Raw genomic sequence first — 23,455 nt, 5'->3', positions numbered from 1 at the left:
GGCAGCATTTTTCTAGAACAGGGGTGCCCAATAGGTCGATTGCGATCTACCGGGCCGATCAGCCTTCCTCTTCCTGACGTCAATTCTGGCATCGAAGAGGAAGTTCTGGCCAGCCAATCGTTGCCTGGCTGGGCTGGAACTTCCTCTCCGACAGCAGAATTGATGTCAGGGAGAGGATTGCTAGTCAGCCCGACACAGGGAAGCAAGGAGAGCTTGGGGCGGCGGCAGCTTTGGGGCCTGTTATCCGATGGCGGCAGCGGCTTGGGGGCCTGTTCCCCGATGGCAGCGGCAGTGGCTTGGGGGAGGGCAGGCAGGGAGACAGAAGGAAAGAAGAGAAACAGAAAAAAAGAAAGGGAGGCAGGGAGAGAGGAAGAAAAAGTTGGGGGAGGGAATGAGGTCTGGAGGAGAGGAAGCATATAGGCTGAAAGAAGGGAAGAAAGATTGGATGCACAGTCAGAAGGAGAAAGTGCAACAGTCAGAAGAAGAAAGTGCAACCAGAGACTCATGAAATCACCAGACAACAAAGGTAGGAAAAATGATTTTATTTTAAATTTAGTGATCAAAATGTGTCTGAATTTATATCTGCTGTCTATATTTTACACTATGGTCCCTTTTTACTAAACCGCAGTAGCGGTTTTTAGCACAGGGAGCCTATGAGCGTTGAGAGCAGCGCTGGGCATTCAGTGCAGCTCCCTGCGCTAAAAATTGCTATCGTGGTTTAGTAAAAAGGGAGGGGGGTATTTGTCTATTTTTGTATGGTTGTTACTGAGGTGACAGTGCATAGAGTCATCTGCTTTGACCTCTTTTCTATGCGTACAGTGTGCTTTGTGGTTTTTGTTTTTTTTTTATTTTATTGTTGGTAGATCATTTTGAGTTGGTCATTGTAAAAGTAGCTCGCAAGCCCAAAAAGTGTGGGCATCCCTGCTCTAGAACATCGCTCCTTAGTTTTATCAAGTGGTGCAGTGAGAACCTCCTCACATATCTCTGAAAAAGCTCAAATGTACCAAAGAAAATGGTGACATAAATTTCCCTAGCATGTATGACTATCATGTTGCTTTTCTGGCCAGACAAGAGTCCCAATGGTTACACTATTCTCAGACTGATGATATTCCTACTTGGCTAAAGCTTGAACATAAACTATATGATGAACAATTTCTACGCTTCTCAGCTCTCTCTTCTCTCAAAATTAACCATCCTACGGATCATATCTTTCGATCAACAAAGGAAGCACTATTATTGATTGACTCACATGTTCAGATCCCATGGCATTCTACCACTAACATTTCGATTTGGAATAATCCTCAGATCAAAATCCAAGGATTACATATAAAATGGAAATCATGTATTAAAGAAGGTATCTGGTCAATTAAGCACTTATTATTCAATGACCAACTGATGGATTTTGCGGCATTGTCATCGGCATATCATATTCCTAATACTCAAGCATATAGATGGATGCAATTACGGCATTGTCTCACTGCATACATGAAACATACCCAATTGACAGCTGACTTTCCCTCTTTATTGCAATACTCCACTGCCTTCCATATGCTGAGGGGAGAAGCTTCAGCATGGTATAAACTCATTTAAAAAAATAAATTCCCCCCACCCGTCCATTTATATGATATCTGGTCGTCTGATTTGCATATATCTCTTTCCCTACCTGATTGGGAACAACTATGGCTTACGTCTTTCAGAGCATTGAAAGCCGCCTCAATCAAACAAATGATTCTCTTTCTATATCACAAAGCTTTTTGGACCCCAAACAAGCTATCAAAATTGCCGACTGTTAGTACTAATGTTTGTTGGTCATGTAAAAATGCAATAGGCACTTTTGCCCATATGTTTTATGAATGCTCCCTTCTGCAACCTTTTTGGGCAGATATATGGTCAACCATATGCTCTTTATTACACATCACCACTGATTTGTCTTTGCCGCTCATTTTATTTGGTACCAACCTACCTGTCTCTCTCGATAAAGGTGAAATCAGGCTACTAAAAAATCTCCTATTGATTGCATTGAAAACGATATTGTCACACTGGAAGGACTTCTCTCTCCTTCATGTTAATGAATGGTGGAATACTGTATGCCTTTATGCTAGATATGAAAAAGTAGCTGCTGAAAAGTTGAACACCCTTTCTTCCTTCAACTCTATATGGTCTAGTGTATTGGAGGATAATTAATTTATTTCATTTCACTGTTTTCAATATATTATACATTTTTGTGACTTGGTCTCATGAATCCACTGTCTTAGTCTACATCATTTTGTATACCTGCAAGATACATGTTCTTGTTATCTTTGTTCTTCTGTACTTTAATGTGAAAACAATAAAAAAACTTATTGAACTAAAAAGTGGTGCAGTGAGGGGCCAGCACTTTACATCTTATCACCTCATTCTTTCTTTTTTCTCCTCATGTACAGCACGGTTCTTTATTCTAAGCAGTTCTGGCACTAACAGCACTACGGGTGCCTTATGCTACTTTCACTACCACTTGCAGTCGGGTTCGGCATTTTATCATTGTTTTGGTTTTTTATTTAGTTTTTCACCAGTATTTTCATTTATTTATTAAAGCAGCCTTTTTTAACAGCCCGATGCCCCTCCCCTATCAGTGTGCATCCAATCCACTGCCGACACTTTTTTGGCGCCTCTTTCAACAGATCAAATATCATAGCCCCACTGTCGCGTGTTCACATTTATTCAGCTTACGAGTTTATCTCATCAGTGCAGAGACCTTTTCGGTAAGTCCATTTTACTCTCCCTTTTTTACTTTCCCGAGTGCTGTGGTTTTATTCTTTGGTTTTAATAGAAGCTCATTTGAACAATAATTTACATCTTTCCCAGGTTTCACTTTTCATCTACCCGGTCGGCTTGTCTTTGAGCTACTATTGGCTTATGTTTTCAAAATACACTCTGTATTATCAGCTGCTCATTTCCCATACGTTTACTTTTGCCCTGTTTAGGTCTATATAGTCTAGGCATAGTGTTTGTAACCAGCCATCATTTTAAGTATGTATATGCCCTATTTTAAGGGGGGGTTAAGTTCTTTTAGCATGTTATTTCATTAATTCTGAGTTCGGTGTTACAATATGTTGTTCTTGGTTTTTAGTTTACACATTATTTATTCTTTTCTATGACATGTTCTTATCGCAATTTTACTCAAAAGTATAAATAGGTATCCATATTCAAGTTTCATCACAGTACTCTGGTTTTGGCTCCAGTATTTGTCATTTCTGTCCACCAGGTCTGGCTATCCGTTACCGTCTCATATTTTAAAGATTCACTTGTTATAATTAGCAGTGATCTACACGTCTCTTCATAATGGACATGTTCGATTTTAGCATTTGAATCTTAGTACTATGGGTTTGGTCTTTTCTGGTTTCTTTTCTGTAGTCTGCTTTTCGTCTGGAGTCTTTTGAGTTTAGAATTACACTTTATGACATATTTTTGTGATTATAATTGTATGACATGTCTAAATTGGTCAAGTTATCCATTCTTTTTATTATTTTTTGTCCCCTCATACAGTGGCAGACCACCCCGGGTGCCAGTCCTAGGGGGGTACACAGCCAGCTGGATCCAGAACCTTCCGAGCTGTTCTAAATAGCACCTGTACCTCAGCGTGGCTGCCATACTTATTCTGAAGCAGAGACGGCAGCCACACTGAAGTGCAGGAAGGTCCCGTGATGACTGCATTTGCCGCCTCTGCCTCAGGAAGACGTGACGTTGGAAGAGGTGGATCAGCAGCTGCAGTCATTGCGGAACCTTACCGCAACTCCCTGCGTCTGCCGGCCCACCCCCTCCAACGTCACTTACATCTTCCGGAGGCAGAAGCAACAGAAGCAGTCATCATGGGACCTTGCTGGTTTGGAGGGAGAGAGGAGCATAGAAGGGTGGTGGAGGGAGAGAAAGGGGGCAGATGCTGATGGAAGTTGGGGGCAGGGAGAGGAGAGAGTGAAATGCCAGACCATGGGGGTGTGGGAGAGAAAAGGGAAGAAGAGGAGAGAGATGCCAGACCATTGGAGGACGAAAGGGAAGAAGATGGATGCCAGACTAATAGGGGTGAAGGGAGAGATGGAAGGGGAATACAAGGAGAGAAGATGCCATATAGAAGGGGCAGAGAGAGGGTAGACAGTGGATGAAAGGAAGAGAGTGACAAGACTATGAGGAAAGCAGAAACCAGAGAAGACAATGTGGAAAAAAATTATATTTATTTTTTTTTTTTGCTTTAGGGGAGATGCATCGCTGTTTCTGTGGTGTTGCATTGTATGCAGAGTCCAGCTTCTTGGTGGTTCAATTTAACCTTTGTCTACGTTTCTCTATTTTATCCCTCCTTTCACAAAACTGTAGAGCGTTTTTTTAGCAACGGCCATGGTGGTAATTGCTCAGAATTCTATGAGAGTCTGAGCTGTTACCACCATGGCTAAAAACCACATTACAGTTTTGTAAAAAGGAGAGGGGTTAGTTAGTGATTACATATTCCATACTAGGCGAAGGTGTTTTCTGTGTTCTGTGTGTTCGAAAGACATGGTTTTCAGTTAGGATTGACTGTGTAGGATTGATCTGTACTAGTCTGGCTTGTTTAGTTTTACAATGGATGTATTGATGTACTGCTCACTGCAGTATGTAAGATGCTGCCTTTTCCTAGGTACACTCTTGTGTGATGTGTGGATTGTTACTAAAAATCATGTTTTTCATACAGATGGGGGGTGTCAAAAAAATGATGGGCCTCGGGTGTCACATATGCACATATGCCACTGCTTTCATAGTTTATATCTAATCCACAAGCCTGCTTTTAGGACCTACAGGGTATGTATCCCTCTGATTCATGACTATTTCACTTCTGATGTTACCTTATCCATTCTTTTTATTATACAACTGCCCAGATAAGCATCATTCTTTGACATGATTGGACCTTGAAAACTAACGGCAACAGTGTTCTCCCCCAAAATTTTTTCCAGCCATGAAAAACATTTGCTGCATTTAATGTGCCACAAAAAACATTTGCTCCGTTTAGTGTGCCGGAGTTAAAAAAAAGTTTAAGAGACGCTGCTCTATACCATTTGAAAGAGGGCATATATCTAATTATTCACTTCTAGAATTGGATACTTCTTAAATTTAATAAAAATATTATGGAACAAGTGTCAAACCTTAAGAAAGGCAGTCATATTGAGCATTGGAAAATAACTAATAATAATTAACTAATACAAATAGTACAAATTTAAGGCTCCTTTTACTAAGCTGCGATAGCGGTTTTACTGCGTGCTTAGCTCATGCAGAATTACCGCATGCGCTAGATGCTAATGCCAGTATTGAGCTGGCGTTAGTTCTAGCTGTGTAGCGCGGCAATTCTGTACGCACTAAAAACGCTAATGCAGCTTAGTAAAAGGAGCCCTTCATTTTCCCCACCATCAAATTTTCCCGTCCCGCCCCACCCGTCTACTTTTCATGCCACCCAGCTGGAAAAAATTTCTGGGGAGAACACTGAACCACAACGACCCAGAATACACATTATTGGAAGACTTCAGTGTCTGAATACTGTTAAGTGGAATAAACAAAGGAGAGTCAAAAGCACAACTACCTCTATATCAGTGGTCTCAAACTCAAACCCTTTGCGGGGCCACATTTTGGATTTGTAGGTACTTGGAGGGCCGCAGAAAAAATAGTTAATGCCTTATTAAAGAAATGACAATTTTGCATGAGGTAAAACTCTTTATAGTTTATAAAACTTTCCTTTAACAGTTAAAAGGAAATATATATAAACTATAAAGAGTTTTACCTCATGCAAAATTGTCATTTCTTTAATAAGACATTAACTATTTTTTCTGCGGCCCTCCAAATACTCTATTTTTTCTGCAGCTCTATATCTTTTCTTTCTCAAAACTGGCACATTTCAATCACTAAATTGAAAATAAAATCATTTTCCTACCTTTGTTTGGTAATTTCATCAGTCTCTGGTTGCACTTTATTCTTCTGACTGTGCATCCAATACTTCTTCCCTTCTTTCAGCCTCCGGTATGCTTCCTCTCCTCCAGACCTCATTTCCTTCCCCAACTTTTTCTTTCTTTCTCTGTCTGTCTTTCTCTGATTCCGTGCCCCATTTTTTGCTTTGTTTCTGGTTCCCTGTCCCCCCTCCCTCTTTCTTCCTTCCTCCGTGCCCCATTTTTTGCTTTTTTTTCTGGCTCCCTTTCCCCACCCCACCTTCTTTTTTTCTTTCTTTCTTCCTTCCCGCCCTCCCCCATGCCACCGCCACCGCGGAATAGGCTGCTGCTGCTGCCGCTGCTATTGGGAACAGGCCATCTCCCTGCTTCTCTTTTGCACGGGGCCGAACAACTCTCGCTGCCCGATGTCAATTCTAACGTCGAAAAGGACGTTCCGGGCAGCCAAGCAGCGATTGGCTAGCCAGAACGTCCTCTCGACGTCAGAATTGACGTCGGGCCGCCAGAGTTGGTCGGCCCTGCAGGGAAGAGAGCAGTGGACCACCCCCCCCCCCCCCCCCTTGGTACGCCACTGGAGCAGCAGCATGTCTGGCCAGCTCGTTCGTTCAAAGCCGCGAGTGGCGGCTCCTTGCGAGATCCGCGCCTGCGTCTGAAGCCTCTCTGATGTTGTGACATCAGAGAGGCTTCCGATGCAGGAGTGGATAGCGCAAGGAGCCGCCAACCCGCGGCTTTGAGCGAACGAACCGGCTGCTGCTCCAAAAGGAAGAGAATGATGGCCTCCAGACCACGGGCCGCAAATAAAACCTGGAGAGCCACATGCGGCCCGCGGGCCGCGTGTTTGAGACCGCTGCTCTATATTGATTCTATTCCACTCATATGTACCTCCAGTCCAGACTACATTTGCCAAGGGAGAAAAAAAAAAAGTTACCACCAGATGATGCTCAGGTCCAGAATGGCATATGGTTTCTTCTCAACACATCATAGCTATGAGCTCGTTTAAGATACTCTAGTCTAATAGTAGCTCAAACACATAGAAGTTACTTGCATTTTTTCTTCCTTGCTACAGTATCAGCTCCCAAAGCATGCAAATTAATTGACAGCATAAACGGCATACAACACATGTTGCAAAGAGCACTTTTCTCTCTTTCCTCTCCTGAGCCTCCTGTTTTTGAGGCTTACTAGTTAGTATTACTTCCAAGCTGAGCAAGGCGGGGGAGCATATACTGAGCACCAGATTCAACTCACTATGAGTGCTAGAAGCAGCAGAGGTAGAGTCTGCAGTCCCATGCAAAAAACAAAGTAACTAATGAATTGATGTAAAATAATAACATAGTAAGGACTAAAGCAGAGCATACTGCCAGGCTGTGCACATTTTTTTTCGTGCATAGAGCTTACCAAAATGATGCAGGATGTTTTGTGCAGTAACTACACACGCTTTACTGATGGCTGAAAAACAATGAGTGAGGAAAACAGGCTGAGTAAAAGTACACAAAACCCCACATCCTCTCATAAAAATACTCCTTAGAAATGACATATACAGTACAAATTTTAATGGTTTTACCTAGAACAACATTCATTCTTTCTTTAAATATCTACTTCGCATAACCTTGGTTAAGATGGTGAACAAGCAGTTCCTCAGGCTAATTATGATTGATCAAGTCTATGATCCAAACCATGCATTTTTTCCTGTTACGGTCAAGTTTCAGCAAGGTCAATGGTACTAGATAAATCCAGCTGAACTTATCAACCAAAACGAATCTGACTTAATAATTGTATTTCTATAGTTGCAAAGTTACAGACCATTAGTAAAATTACTGGCAGAGCATTATATCATACACCAAAAAGGTTCCCATAAACAAGTTGTAGGTTTTTAAAAAATTTTTTGTCAGAGTAGGAGGTTTCAAAGTGATTTACCTCCACTGAGGACTCAGCAAACTGTCCTGTAGGCACATATTCACTACTGCAAAAAACTAAAACATATCGACATACATTTTAAAAATAGCCCCTGGCCCCTAAGACTTGGAGGATAATTTTATAAAGCATTTTCTAGAAGTAATGTACATTTTACATGTAGAAACTATTATAAAATTATGCAGGGGTATATGTGCACAAAAAGTAGGCATACAAAAACATAACCTCTACTTTTATAAAATATATTGATTACCCAGGGGTATAGTCTGGGCAAAGCAAAGACCATATTGTGATGTAAATGTATACTTATAAAGCATGAACATACAATACAATACAGTGTTTTATATACCACAATTCTCTACAAGGAATCTATACAAGTTACAATAAGAAATAAATCAAGTTCTTGATGTTACATTTTTAATCTGATCTTGTGATTGTTCGAGGAGAGAGGTGAAGGATAGGAGGCTGGTTAAAGAGAAAAGTGATATGTCTTAAGTTTCTTCTGGAAGTCAAGGTAAGTGATAGGTTGTCTTAGGTATATTGGCAGTTCCGCCGAACTTGTTGAGGAGATGGGAAGGATAGTTTCAAACGTTGTGATACTCATGAATTGAAGGAGTGTGGGATTTTAATATCAGAAGTTAGTCCATCTGAGTTTTCTCCATAGATCGCTTTGTGAACCAAGCAGGTTATCTTAAATTGGATTTACTTTTTCATGGGCAGCCAGTGCAGTTGTTCTAATAAAGGACTTATCCCTGTTTCATGATTTGTATTCTCATACTTATTCCTTTGTCCTATTAATCTCTTTCTCCTCAACAACGCATTTCCGATCCTATTAACTCTCCTCTTCCCCCCTCTTAAATTCAATCAATTTGTACCTCGCTTAATCTATTATAAACCGCATAGAACTTAACGGTATTGCAGTATATAAACTGTTATTATTATTATTAATAACTCCAAGGTAGCTATATCATAGCTCTTTACATCGCTAACCTCTCTGATGCTACACGATGGTCAATGTCCTCAGATCATGGAATTTCAACTGGGCTCCCTTCACATTAGTGTTAATTTACACCAAAGATATTCTTTTATATTTAGCAAAACTGGATCACTCTACAGATGTTGGTGTGTTTTCTGGAAACATTAATTGGGAGAAAAAATGAAATCATGCCTCTTAAGGTTAGGGCTCTTCAGCTTGGAAAGGAAACAACTGAGGGGAAATATGATTTAAGTCTACAAAATCCTGAATGATACAGAATGTGTAAAAATGAAACAATTTTTTTCTCAATCAAAAATACAAGGGGAAACTCAAAGTTAGAGGAAAATACTTTTAAAACCAATAGGAGGAAATATTTTTCACCCACAGAATACTTAAGCTCTGAACACATTGCCAGAGGATGAGGTAACAGTAGTTAACATTAAATGGGTTTAAAGAAAGTTTGGACAAATTCCTGGAGGAAAAACCCATAGTATGCTATTGAGACAGACATGGGGGAAAGCCAATGCTTGCCCTGGGATTGGTTGCATGGAACGTTGCTACAATTTGGGTGTTTGCCAATACAAGTTTGTGACCTGGATTGGTCACTGTGGAAACAGGATATTGGGCTAGATGGACCACTTGTCTGACCTGGTATGGCTATTCTTATGTTCAACGTGTGAGAGCCCGGTTTGATTCCTAGCCTTTCAGTTGGACAACTGGTCCTCTTAAATATCTTGGCATAAAGTTTTGCTCCAATTTGGATGGAACACTTGCCCTCAATTCAGAAGTTGCTGATTGAAGAGGTGTCACTGATTTGTGGGAAACGATTGCCTTGTCACTATCCTGGTGGCATCGACTAGATATGTTTAAGATGACCTTAGGATCTTGTACATATTGGCTATGTTGCTGATTTTTTTTTTTTCTCAAATACATTTTTACAAAATTCTTGATTAAACTTTATTAAATTTCCCTCCTTTCTGCCCTCCCCATCCATCTCACCCTCTCCACGTCCAACACTTTCTGCCTCCTGCACACTTTCTCTCTCTGTCATTGCTTCTTCCCTTATCCCTCTTTCCCATCCCCAACCCAACATGCTCTCTCTCCCCATGCACCATCTCACCCTCACCTCCAGTGTGTAGCACCTTTCCTTTCCCTCCCTCCCTTTCTGCCAGGACCAGCAGCACCTCTTCTCCCTTCCTTTTACCTCCCCCCCCCTGTCCAGCAGTACCCCTTCTCCCTTCCTTTTACCACCCCCCTGTCCAGCAGTACCCCTTCTCCCTTCCTTTTACCACCCCCCTGTCCAGCAGTACCCCTTCTCCCTTCTCTTCTCCCCCTGTCCAGCAGCACCTCTTCTCCCTTCCTTTTACCTCACATGTCTAGCAGCACCCTTTCCCTGCTCCCCCTGTCCAGCAATACCCCTTCTCCCTTCCTTTTACCTCACCCCTGTCCATGTTCTCCCCTCCTTTTACCTCCCCACTGTCTAGCAGTACCCTTTCTCCCTTTCCTGCTCTCCCTGTCCTGCATCCACTAGCTTTAGTTTAGCTTTAGCCGCGGTTTCATCAGGCAGCCTCGGGGCTTTTGCTAGGCCGGCCTGCCTCGCATCATCGAAGTGGGCCAGCCTTGCAAAGGCCCTGCGGCTGCTTGATGAAACCACAGCTAAAGCTAAACTAAAGCTAGCTACCGCTGCTGGTCCAAGGGTGAGGAGTCCTGCCAGTGTATAGCCGGCAGAAAGTAGGAAGTCAGCCAGTGTCGACAAACAGGGCAGAAGGCAGGAAATCAGCCAGCAAGAGTGATCGGCAGCAGAAGGCAAGATTATTGTACTTCGCATGCGGAGGCATGGTGTTTCAAGTACACATGCGCGCTAAGGGTTTTATTATTATAGATACTGACTATTGTCACGATCCTAGACCCAAAGGTGGACTCGTGCCTAGCTTTTCTAGTGCTAAAGCTAGCCCAAGGATACCCAGTAGAAAAGGAATTACTGACTACCCCTTTAATTCTGAAACAAACAATGTGAAGGGAGTAGAGGAGGTGCAGGGGAACAGCCTAGAACAGCTTCTGAGGCATACTTCTCCCTCTGCTAGTCCCCAGCTGAAAGGGATAATTAAAAACCCAGGAAAAGCTAAGCAGGCAGGGCAGGTAGCTCCTCCTCCTCTGAGAACAGGGCGGGCTCGTTTTTGCAATTTAGAGGCTGCTCTCAGGAGAAAAAAGGCAGTCTTGCCTGGGTCAGCTCGAGGAGAGTACTCACCTGATGGGGCTCTTGAGTCTCAGGATATTGAGATGAATGAATGTGATACTGACTGTGGGACCAGCCAACAGACAGCGCCGGAGCCCATGGACTGGGTACAAACTAATGGACTGCCTGAAGATACCTGCATGGACCTAAGTTAAGTGGCAGGTCTGGTTAGTTTACAATATAGCAGTAGGAATCGCTCTGTATGTTTTTCAAAGCAAGTTGCTTAGTGAGCTGAATGAGACAGGGACTGCTGTGCTCAGTTAGAACAGAAAAGAAAAAAAAACGTTTTGTTATAAGCTTTAAATAGCTGACTTCCTGAAGTTTGTTTGGTTGTTGAGCTGATATAATTTACCTGAGGGAAGTAAGTAAGTTGGGGAGAATCCACTTTCCATATAGGTGGGTTAGTGGGGCCATTCGTGGCGTTCTGTCTTGCAGAACATTTAACAGTGGATTCGCTTACTCCTTTCCCCCCTCATCAGCTAAATTAAACTGATTGAGGAACAAGCCTGTTGCACTGCAGGGCTTGGTTAGAGCACCGCTAGGAGTGCTAGACATATTGCTGTGGGACCAGTCAAGTTTTAAGACAGCAGCATTTTTGGACTTATATTTTGGGCCATCTGACAACAATGATTTTTGGACTGTGTTATTTCTTTTTCTTCTTACCTGTATTAAGGTGGCAGCTGAGCCCTCCTGTTTAGGCTCAGCTATATTTTTGGTTTGTGCACTAACTTTATCATTCTGGAGTCAGGACTGCCTAGAAGTAGACTCCCATTTCCAGAACACAATAAAGTGTTTTGTTTTGAACCATGAACTGACTGTTGTGCCAATTATGTTTTATATATTGTCACGTGAGATCCAGCAGGACTTCCTACTTAAAGGAAGCACGTCAAAGAGGCGCTGAAGTGAGCAGAGTCCGGATTCCCTGAAGGCCCAGGTATCGGCTCCGCTACACTATCTACCAGTCTAGGCAGTGTACATACAAATTTTTAAAAAACAAAACAAAGTAGATTTAAAACAAAACAAAATTATCAGTGAGCCAGATAAATACAAACAAAGACTTGCTACAGTAGGGAGGGGGTAGATACTAGTTACATTAGTTTCCTATCAAAAACCAAAAGAGGGTAAGATACAGTAGAGGGGAGAATGGGTGACAGGTCAAAAGCGCGCGATGACAAAGGCGCGCCGACAACCCAGCGCAGACAACTGAGCGCAAGGCGGAAGCGCGCCGAAGAAAAACAGTATTTTAAAGGACTCCGACGGGGAGTGTGTGGGGGGGGAACGCTCCCACTTTACTTAACAGAGATCGTGCCGGCATTGGGAGGGGGTTGGGGGGTTGTAACCCCCCACATTATACTGAAAACTTCACTTTTCCCTTTTTTGATGTATTCTACTCTACTACATTAGGTAAGGCATAATTTGCTTATGTTATCTTTGTACAAAGCTTTCCATCAGCTAGATGCTTTGTTTAAAGTAAAATGGAGTCAAACTTTCGTGTTTCAACTATGGAACAATAAGTTGCTTAAGATTAATGGTAAATCTTTCTTCTAATCTATATGTATAGGCCACTAAAGGTGTTTTAAAATTATGTCATGACTGAATCCCATCTTATGACATTTTCTGAACTACAACTCGTTTATGCCCTGCCATTCTCTCAATACTTAAGGTGAGTACACTTCTCCCTCGTCATTCGCGGGGGATACGGGCAGAGCCAGATCGCGAATGCCGAAAAACTGCGATTATCCAGCTCTGACCCACCCCCACCTCCCTCCCGGCCTTACCTGGTGGTCTAGAGGGTTTTTGGGGCAGGAGCGATTTTCCTTCGCTCCTGCCCCGTGCAGATCGCCATCAGGAAATGGCTGTAGGGAGTTCCTGACGTAATCTCGAGAGACTACAGGAACTCCCAGCAGCCATTTCCTGATGGCGATCTGCACGGGGCAGGAGCGTAGGAAGATCGCTCCTGCCCCAAAAACCCTCTAGACCACCAGGGAGGAAAAAAGACTGTTTTTTTAATTTTCCCCCTCCCCAGAAAAAAATTGTGATTATATGAAACCGTGAGTGCAGGAACCGCGAATGGGGAGGGGGAAGTGTACAGCTCCAGCACTCTCTCTGATCCTGGAAGAATTTATTCCACTTCTTAGTACCTTTGCCTGAGATGTATACCCTATGTGCTGTTATTCAAGCTTCTGGTCACTAAGCAGCACTTTTTAATAAGTATACGATGCTGTTGGTTCATAAAAGCCTCCGAGGGGTGCAAATGATATGAGAAGAAACTTGAAAATCTGGTTTTCCTTAGGAGTGGAAATTTCTTTGCACAACAACCCATACATTGTTCCAACCCTTATTCTTCTTAGCACATACAAGATATAAAACTATAAAATTTTCCTAACTTAACCATACTCCAATATGCTGTAAGTGCTGGCATTGCAGTGCTTATTTGGAAACTTTTGAGCAAATCCTTTTCTCCTGCTCTACTATCCAACCCTTTTGGAATGGAGTATGGGATTATGTTACCAAGATTTTCTGACTGCTACAATATCTTTTACAATCATTTTCTGAAAGGCAAATAATTTTTCATGTCAATTGACATTCTCTCAGTAATGCCTGTTAAACATTATGTTAGCTCTAGCATGTCAAAATATACTATATGCTTCAAGGGATAGGGCGTGTTTAAATGTCACTTTTTGGTGGAGTTCAGTATGTCTCACTGCCAAACATGACTGTAGGTGCAGAGAGCATGTAGCACATGTTTGATGCTTATGAACTGTGGTCTTTCTTAAACACTTTTGTGCAGGTGTTGTAATTCCACTTGTTTTTCTATGATTTATTAACCATCTTCAATGTTATATGCAGTACAGCTATGATTGTTACTGTTGCTGTATTTTTTAATTCTTATCTAAATTTTCAATAAAAAGTTTTGAACTTAAAAAAATTAATCCTTGCATGAAGGAAAGAAAGGGGCATCCATCCTCAGTTTCCAGAAGGTAAATTTTTAGACCTTCATATGCCACAGAATCCAAAGGGGAGTTTAGAGAAGCATAAGTTTCAAGTTTCAAGTTTAATGGTTTTTTTGATTAATCGCTTAATCGTATTTCTAAGCGATGAACAATTTAAAATTACAATAGCTGGGAGACAATACAATACAAAACTATGTATAACGACATAAGGGATTAAAAGTTTAACTTAACAAACTCATAAACACAAGGAAAGAAGGGAGGTGAAATACAAAATCAATATAGAAAAGTAGAACAAAAAGGGAAAAGTACAAAAAGGGAAACAAATAAAAGCTATAATATGATACAATAAAAATAATTTGTAAGGGTTGAGAAGTCTAACTTTGCAGACCCTAAATGGCTACTCTGTGAGAATTTTCCTTTCTATATTTCTTGTTCAGCATGGTAAAATATCACAACACTATCTTACCATGGAGCTCATTTTTGAAAGAAAAAAAAAGTCCAAAAAAGTGGCATAAAGGGGCAGATGGATGTTTTTCTCACCAAACTCTTCCAATTCACTATTTTTTGAAACCCATTTTCTAGATGGATTTAAAGATGGTTATCTGCAGTGCATATAAACCTGAAGGAGGTATGTTGGAAGCGTGATTTAGGTGGGATTAGGGCAGGCTTATGATTTAGACATTTTTCTGCAAAAATCGAACATTTTAGAAAATGTACAGAGCACAGTTTGGATGTTTGGGGCTAGACCTGTTCTAACAATGAAAAAGTGCCAAAAAGGTGCCCAAAATGACCAGATGACCACTAGAGGGATGAAGGCATGAATCACCCCATCCCCCAATTGTCAATGTCCCCCTCTAAACCCCCCAAGATGTGAATTAAACAGTACATACCGGCCTGTATGATAGCTTCAGTCCTAGTAGAGCAAGAGTGGCCTAGTGGGTGGTGCAGTGGACTATAGATATGGGGATCACTAACTATTACACTTATGGTGGATTATGTGATTCTTCCAAAACATACCCAGATCCCACTGTATCTACATACAGGTGGCACCTGCAGGCATAAGGGCCATTTGTGTAGTGTACAGTTCGGCCCAGTAGATTTTGGAGGGCTCACCATACATTATAAGGGGGTTATAGTGAAATGTGTACCTGGGCCTTTTTATATGAAGCTCACTGAAGTGCCGCCTAGGGCGCTCCACTGCTCTGTTGGGATGTCTGTGTGGCCAGTCTACTAGAAACTTTGCCCCCCCCCTACATACTAATGGTTTGTTTTTATTTTAGACGTGTTTTATTTTGAAAATGGTTCAAAAAGATAGATACACTGAGGACAAGCACATCTAGGAAATAGTCATTTTCGAAACAAAAAGACTTTTGTTTCGAAAACGGTCATGTTCATTGCTGGATTTATGTGTGTGTTCCACAAACATCCAAACTCGGATATGGACATCATATCGAAAATGCTCCTCCATGTGTCAGGAAAGAGAAGCCTAAGTTTAAATCTGAATCAATGGAAGATGAATTGACTTTCCTAAAGTCACAAAGAGCATTACTTTGTACATGTAGTTCAAAGTTTGCTCCGATGTGTGTTGTCTAATAAACTAATATGGATGTTTGTTTTATTTATTAGGATTTATTTACTGCGTACAACAGGAATAAGTCAAACATAAGCAATAGACAATTACAGTAGTAAAAATATTCAAATAATAATATAAAGTATGGCATAATATCTATATAATATGCAATAAAACAATTTAATATACAATCCAGGGTTTAAGCAAAGATGGAGTATATAGACAGATAAAACAGAGAAGCAGGAGTAAGAAAATAAGGAGACTAATTTAAAAGATGTGCACATAAGATCAGAATGGTGTTTGAAAATTCTTAGCTAGGATAGGAGAAGACAAACATGCCATGCCACAGTATTTGTTGTGGGTGGGGGTGGGTGGGTGTCTGTGTCTAGCAAGTTAGTTACTTCTTCCATTAAAGGCCTAGTTGAAGAGACAAGTTTTTACCTGCTTTCTGCAGTAGAGATAGTCTTGTGTTAAGCAGAGCCATTCAGGGACTTTATTCTAGAGTGTGGGGGCCACCCTAGAGAAGGCTCACTAGTGGGTATCACATCATGTGATGTCCTTTGGGAAGGGAGTAGCTAGAGATACTCCCTGGCAGGACCTTAGTGACCTTGGAGGTGTGTAGTAGATCAGAACAAAATGCTAGCAACGATAGGGGATCACGAACAGAGCGGAGAGGGTTATCATGCTGCTGTACCAGGCCATGGCGCGCCCTCACCTGAAGTACTGCGTCCAGCACTGGTCGCCGTACACGAAGAAGGACATGGTACTACTCGAAAGGGTCCAGAGAAGAGCGACTAAAATGGTTAAGGGTCTGGAGGAGTTGCCGTACAGTGAGAGTTTGTAGAAACTGGGCCTCTTCTCCCTTGAAAAGAGGAGACATGATCGAAACGTTCAAAATACTGAAGGGAATAGACTTAGTGGATAAAGACAGACTGTTCATCCTCTCCAAGGTAGGGAGAACGAGAAGGCACTCTCTAAAGTTGAAAGGGGATAGATTCCGTACAAACATAAGGAAATTCTTCTTCACCCAGAGAGTGGTGGAAAACTGGAACGCTCTTCCGGAGTCTGTCATAGGTGAAAACACCCTCCAGGGTTTCAAGACAAAGTTGGACAAGTTCCTGCTAAACTGGAACGTACACAGGTGAGGCTGGACTCATTTAGAGCACTGGTCTTTGACCTGAGGGCCGCTGCATGAGCGGACTGCTGGGCAATTCTTATGTTCTTCAAGTACTCTGGACCTTTTCCTTTGAGGGCCTTGAAGATCAGAGTTTTAAAGCTTGCCCTGTATTGTACTGATAGCCAGTGAAGTTTTGCAAAACTGGTATGATGTTGTTATGTCGTTTATAACCTTAACTAATCAGTAGGAAGTTAAAGGCTTAAAATACAGACCAGAATTTGGTTTCCCAGCTAACAGATGCTGTTAGAATAAGGCAGAATTGGGTTACATGTTCTGAATTTGGAAAATGCATAATATCAGCAAGGAACTAGACCACACAAGAACTCCCAATCTTAACTCCTTTACATGCATCTACCACACTGAAATCACTGTATTTAGGATGTTAGAACTCTGGGCGCCGAAGCCTTGCCAGTGATGCAGAGTTCTTATGTATTCACTTCCCATCACAGTTCCAGCTTTTATACACTGCATGTCCAGACTTCATATCTGTCCTTTGTGCTGAGGTATGTATACTTTTAAGGTTCTGATATTTTGTTTTGGTCACAGTTTGCTTTTGAATGGAAAAAAAAGGAATGTACTACTTGTACCTGTCTTTTGTAATTTCTTCCAGTTCACATTTATTTATCCTAGCTTTCCTATTTCTATATAGATCTACAAATGTTTCCACCTCACATTGCTTTATATTTACTTTTTCTTCTTGATCTACTGTGGTTTATCTGGACTGTGAACAGGTCTTGCAACTTAATCTCTCAAACAGACTTTCCCAGCTCAAGTTCTTTATCAATGGACATTATGAGTACTAGTGCTGCCCGATTCAGGGGAAAAAATTCAATTCGATTCAGCCTACTGAATCAATTTTTCAATTGATTCTTCTGCCCAAGTAGATGTTTTTTTTCAAATATCCTGGGGTTTATTTTCTTGCCTCTTCACCCCTTTTATAGCCTCTTTACCCACTTTGCCCTCTCCTACCCACACTGGCGCTGTGGTGTAAACAAAATAAACAAACAAAAAAGATTTTTCCTCTTTCTCTTAAATCCTAGCTCACGTTTGTGGTCTAACACCACAAAATAGAAAATAAAATTATTTTTTCTACCTTTTGTTGTCTGATCATTATTCAGATCTTATCGGTCCCCGGCTCCGGTTGTCTTCTGATAACTTGCTTGCCAGAGTCTCCTTCTTTCTTCTTTCTCCATGCTAACCATCCATCTGCCATCTCTGTCCTCCCCTTCCGTTTCCCTTCCCTCCCTCGGAGGTCTGGTATCTTTCGTTTTTTTCATCTCCATCCACAGATCCACCTTTTCTGAATTACCCTTTCATCCTTCATCTATCTCTCCTTTCCCACCACCCCAGGGTCCACCATGTCTCCCTTTCTCTTCCCAACCTTTCTCTTCCCTCCTATCCAGTATCTCTATCCCCCCTCCACACCATCCCTTGTGTCCAACTTCTCTCCCTTTCTGTTCCTTCCCTCCCTAAATCCCCCTTGCTACCGCCGCTTTTGCCTGGCCAGGGAGGAGAGGAGAGAGCCTTGCTGCCACCGATCTGCACCTGAGACCCATTCAGGTTTTCTCTCTGCCACCGGAGTCCTTGCTTCAATGTAACTTCCGGTTTTGCAAAACCAGAAGTTACATTGAAGCAAGGACTCCGGTGGCAGAGAGAAAGCCCAGAACAAGTTTCTGGTGCAGATCGGTGGCAGCAAGGCTCTTTCCTCTCCTCCCTGGCCAGGCAAAAGCGGCGGTAGCAAGGGGGCCAATGAATCGGTAAGTCCGATTTTCTTCAATAGCAATCCGATTCGAATCGATTCACCCAAAGTGAATCGGAGAATCAATTTGAATTGTGAATCGGACAGCACTAATGAGTACATCCCACAACAGATGTTTTACTTTGTCCTGGAAATTTGTTTAGATTGTTGTGTTAATTCGTTATTTTCCCTTTCAGCAGCATCAGGAGTGAAGGAGTAGCCTATTAGTTAGTGCCGTGGTCTACGAAACTGGAGAACTAGTTTGGATTCCCACTGCAACTCCCCATTGCCTCAGATACAAAAATAAGTACATTTATATAATATGTAAACCACCGATTGATATACCGCTTTCACAAGTCCTACTCCCTAATCACAACATGGGGGCCCTCCAATTAGGATCTGAACAGTGGTGTGAAGTGACATTTATAACAGATGATTCAGTAGATGAGCCAAACCAAGGGTTACCAACCTCAGACCTCGCCAAGGTTTTTACTATTTCCACAATGAATATACATGAGGTCTATCTGCCTACAATGGAGGTAGTGCATGCAAATAATCTAATGCATGCTCATTGAAGAAATCCTGAAAACCCGACTAGATTGAGACTCTCAAGGAACGAGGTTGGACACTCCTGTGCTAATTGCACTACGTACCCTTAACCAAGATGAACGTACTCACTGTTTTGTGCTAAATGATGTCACATCTTGGTCTTTCTGAGTCACCTATGACAACATTTACTGCTTCTTTTGACTTCTGTATTGACGTGAAGAAACTAAGTTCTATATCCCTATCATCTTTACAAATCCTACCCTTCAGAGTTATACACAGACTGACAATATTTTTTAAATGTGGTTTCCAGTAAAACAAAAAAACAACTCCAATCAATTAGTCAAAAAACAATAAAAGCACGCCAATAAGTTAATCAAAAATACAGTATATACTCAAATATAAACCGGGTCCCGGTTTATATTCGGGCCAATGCCCAGTGACCACCCAATACCCTCTCAGACTTATTGCAGGCCTCTGCCAGGCCGCCAGGCTCTGCACCCTGTCCCCCCTCCCTGCCCTGTCCATTGTACCTCCCTCTGCCGCTGGAATCCCTGGTGATCCAGAGGTGTAGCGAGCAAGTGTGAGCTTTCCATGCTCCTGCCCCACTACTAACTCGGTCAGTCGTTGCCAAGAGTTCCGGCTTTAGCCGCTGAGCAGTACCAAGTAGGAGCGCACTTTTGCGCTGCTGCTCGGCGCTAAGTGGCTTTCTGAATGGCTCCCGCAAATTCATGAATCAATGAATATTGATTACTGGGAAAGCCATTCTGGTGCTTCTCATGAACAACATATTTGCTGTCAATGTGAAATTCCTAAAAAGAAAAATGTTGTGTGCATTCTCAGTCATGACTGTTAATGCTATACTTCACATCCATCTCAAAACAAGGTTATAGTTTATCTTTTGTTTTTTCTCTCACACTGAGCAATATAAGACAAAGAAAAAATGGTATTCTCTGAGGGAATCAGATTTGTTTTCCACTGCAGAGCCTTGTGATTTAGTGCAAGTTACTCAGCACTCCATTTCCACATGTACAAAATAAGTACCTGTATGTTAAGTGCCATTGGAACATGTTTGAATCCTAGCAACTTGATAATGGATTATCAAGTTTTCATAGCAGAATATAGAAGTAGATTGCCAGGTTTTTCTTCTGTGCAGTATAAATTCGATGTTGTCACCATTGTCGCATCAAATGTGATCCTCCGCCTCCAACACTGCCCATCTGCTGCTGCCCAGATGGGTGATACATCGTTAGTCCAACATCTCTGCTAAAATCTGTCTGCCTTGGGAGGCCCTTCTGGTAGTGAAACTACTGACGGCATAGCTTTCAGCTTCACGGATGCACACAACCCCAGTGGCATGACTGTAGGGATGGAGATCTGATAAGTTCTGATCCAGGGCATCAGAACACAGGCAGGGTTAACATGCAGGCGGTTCTGAACGCAGGCCAGGTCGGCACACCGACCTAGGCCCTGTGTGCGGATCGAGGCCTGTGTGTGGATCTAGGCCTGGGTTTGGTTCTGAGGTCCTGTTTCTCATTTCCTCTCCCTCTCCCTCTTGCCACGTATACATTCTAAGCAAGGACAAGGGTTGCACCTTGAGCAGAAGGCTGAGGCATTCCCCCCTCCCTGACTCTTGCTATATATTAACCTGACATACATTTACCCTTTTTCTCTTATCTTGTTTAAGCACCCCTTATATGGGCAACAATCAGACTTTGCCTGAGCAAGGCTAATCAAGAGAGCTTAAGAAGCATGCATTATAACCTTTGGACTGTCACATGCCATAGTAAGATTTGAGACATATCAGAAATGTACACATTGGGAATCACTTTATTATAACTGTTATTATGTATTCATATGTCACGTGAGATAGTAGCTTTGATATAGATAAACAATATATTGCCTTGGTTTAATCCTCACAGTAAATGCAATATGAAATTATAACCTTGTAGAGCATTAACTAAGCAATTAATGGAGATATGATTCTCAATAAAAAGAGGGAGAGACCATTCATTTGGAGCGTCTCCTCCTGACTCTAAGATTGCGTGTGTGTTTATTGTGGGGCATTCCTACACATGACAAGCCCATGTACCATGACTGGATAAGTACCTGTATATAATATATAAATTGCTTTAACTATAAGCAGAGAAAAACAGTATATCAAATCCCCTCCTCATCCTCCTCTCATCTGTGGGATTATTAATCTCAAGACTGATTTTTATATCCCCCATTTATTCACAAAGCAATCTGTTGGGAGATAAACATACATCGTGGCAGGAACCAACAGCAAAATTGTAACCAAAAGTTTTGGTAATATTTTACACAGGACAGTTTGCAAATCTATGGATAGTGCTCTGCTGCATATGCCTCATGGGGCGTTGCCCTGTTCTTGCCAGACCCTGGCTTTTCATGTGTTTACGGCTAGCAGCATTTTGCTGGCAGCACAATGGAAGCAGGTTCACCCACCAACCAGACAGCACTTTCTTGGTAAACTAGACTTTATCTTGCGTATGTCTAAACTGACAGCTTTGATGCATAATCGCCTCTCTCTTTTCCTTAAGATTTGAGACCCTTACATTAAATGGCTGTCTTGTCCTTCGTAGTCTCATCCTGATGTTGTTCTGATGGATTTTGTTTCACACACACACACACTCTTTTCTTGTTGGGATAGCTTATTTGTTGGGGGGTAGAAGTCTTTTGGGTTGGAATGCATAGCCTTATGTTGAAGAATCCTGGTACGAATGCTCACTTTAGTAGGATTTTGCTGCTGTTGTTTGGGTGGCTTGATATGCTCCATTATTGTCTTTGCATTTATTCAATAAAATATTTGAAAATTTAAAAAAAATATTGGTGGGGGGGTAATAGGTGGCTGAAAATACACAGGGCAAATTGCCTGCCACTCTCCCTATGTAAGCTGTACACCAAGTGGCCTATAGACAAGGTAGAAACCTACAAACATCTGACAAGAGGAATACACTCAACTTTGCTTCTGTATTTAAGGGAAAAGAAAGTGAGAAACAAAAAGAGAACCCTTATCAGCAATCAGTAATATAAAAAGTAAGACCTTAAATCGAGTTAAGTCCTAGAAGATGGCATGTTAATAGTGGAAGTTGAACTATGTGGGACTGGGGGCTCGGTCAAGTCTGTGAATTGCTTGAAATTTCAGTAAAGTCTCATTCATGGTATCTATCTCTCGAAGATTGAGCGTTATGTTAACAAAAAGCTACTCCCTACAGAGGCTCAGGCTCAGTTGGCAAAGCCTTAGAGAAGGGGTGCCTAAATGGTCGATCGCAATTGACCAGTAGATCACGAAGGCAACGCGAGTCGATCGCAGAGCCCATCCCGGGCTCCGTGATCGACTCACGTTGCCTTCGCATTCTACCTACTTCCCGACGCCATAAAGAGGAAGCTAAGCGCCGGGCCGACCAACCTTCCTCGCCTCATGTCAATTTCGACGTCGGAGAGGAAGTTCCGGGCCAGGCAATCGCTGCCTGGCTAGCCCAGAACTTCCTCTCCGACGCTAGAATTGACGTCGGGTGGGGAAGGCTGGTCCCAGCGCTTCTGCGTCCTCTTTACGGCGTGAAAGCAGGGAGAGCTCAAAATGCCGCCATGGCCTGTACCCCGATGGCAGCAGTGGTGGCTTGGGGGAAGGCAGGGAGAAAGAAAAAGAAAGGGGGGCAGAGAAAAAGAAATAAATGGGGGACAAAGAAAAGGGGCATGGAGAGAGAAAGACAGGGAGACAGTCAGAAAGGGGCCATGGAGAAAGACAGACAGACAGAAATGAGGCATAGAGAGAGAAACAGACAGACAGAAAGGGGGAATAGAGAGAGAAAAACAGGGAGACAGACACAAAGGGGGAATAGAGAGAGAAAGACAGACAGACAGAAAGGGGGCATGGAAAGAGAAAGACAGACAGACAGAAAGGGGGCATGGAGAGAGAAAGACAGACAGAAAGGGGGCATGGAGAGAGAAAGACAGACAGATAGAAAGAAAGGGGCAGGAAGACAGAAAGAAAGGGGAGGGGGCAGGGAGAGAGGAAGAAAAAGTTGGGGGAGGGAATGAGGTCTGGAGGAAAGGAAGCATACAGGAGGCTGAAAGAAGGGAAGAAATATTGGATGCACAGTCAGAAGAATAAAGTGCAACCAGAGACTGATGAAATTACCAAAGGTAGGAAAAATGATTTTATTTTCAATTTAGTGATCAAAATGTGTCCGTTTTGAGAATTTATATATGCTGTCTATATTTTGCATTATGGCCCCCTTTTACTAAACCGCAATAGCGGTTTTTAGCCTATGAGCATCGAGAGCTGTGCAGGGCATTCAGCGCAGCTCCCTGCGCTAAAAACTGCTATCGTGGTTTAGTAAAAAGAGAGGGGGTATATTTGTCTATTTTTGTATAGTTGTTACTGAGG

General features: G+C 42.2%; 1 protein-coding gene across 4 annotated transcripts in view; it reads right to left on the bottom strand.

Moving 5' to 3' along the window:
* The window catches only part of ARL15 (ADP ribosylation factor like GTPase 15), a 631,237-nt gene that overhangs the window by 542,486 nt on the left and 65,296 nt on the right, over positions 1–23,455 (bottom strand). For 2 of the 4 annotated variants that reach the window (XR_004538155.1, XR_004538156.1), the window contains one exon: positions 7,332–7,382. The exons of the other annotated variants lie outside the window; for them this stretch is intronic. The gene's annotated coding sequence lies outside the window, so the exon portion shown is untranslated. The remainder of the gene's footprint in view (positions 1–7,331; positions 7,383–23,455) is intronic. 4 annotated transcript variants of the gene reach the window in all.

Source organism: Geotrypetes seraphini, chromosome 1 (genome assembly GCF_902459505.1).
Source record: "Geotrypetes seraphini chromosome 1, aGeoSer1.1, whole genome shotgun sequence".
Taxonomy (NCBI): Eukaryota; Metazoa; Chordata; class Amphibia; order Gymnophiona; family Dermophiidae; genus Geotrypetes; species Geotrypetes seraphini.
This window is presented reverse-complemented; position numbering and strand designations above follow the sequence as displayed.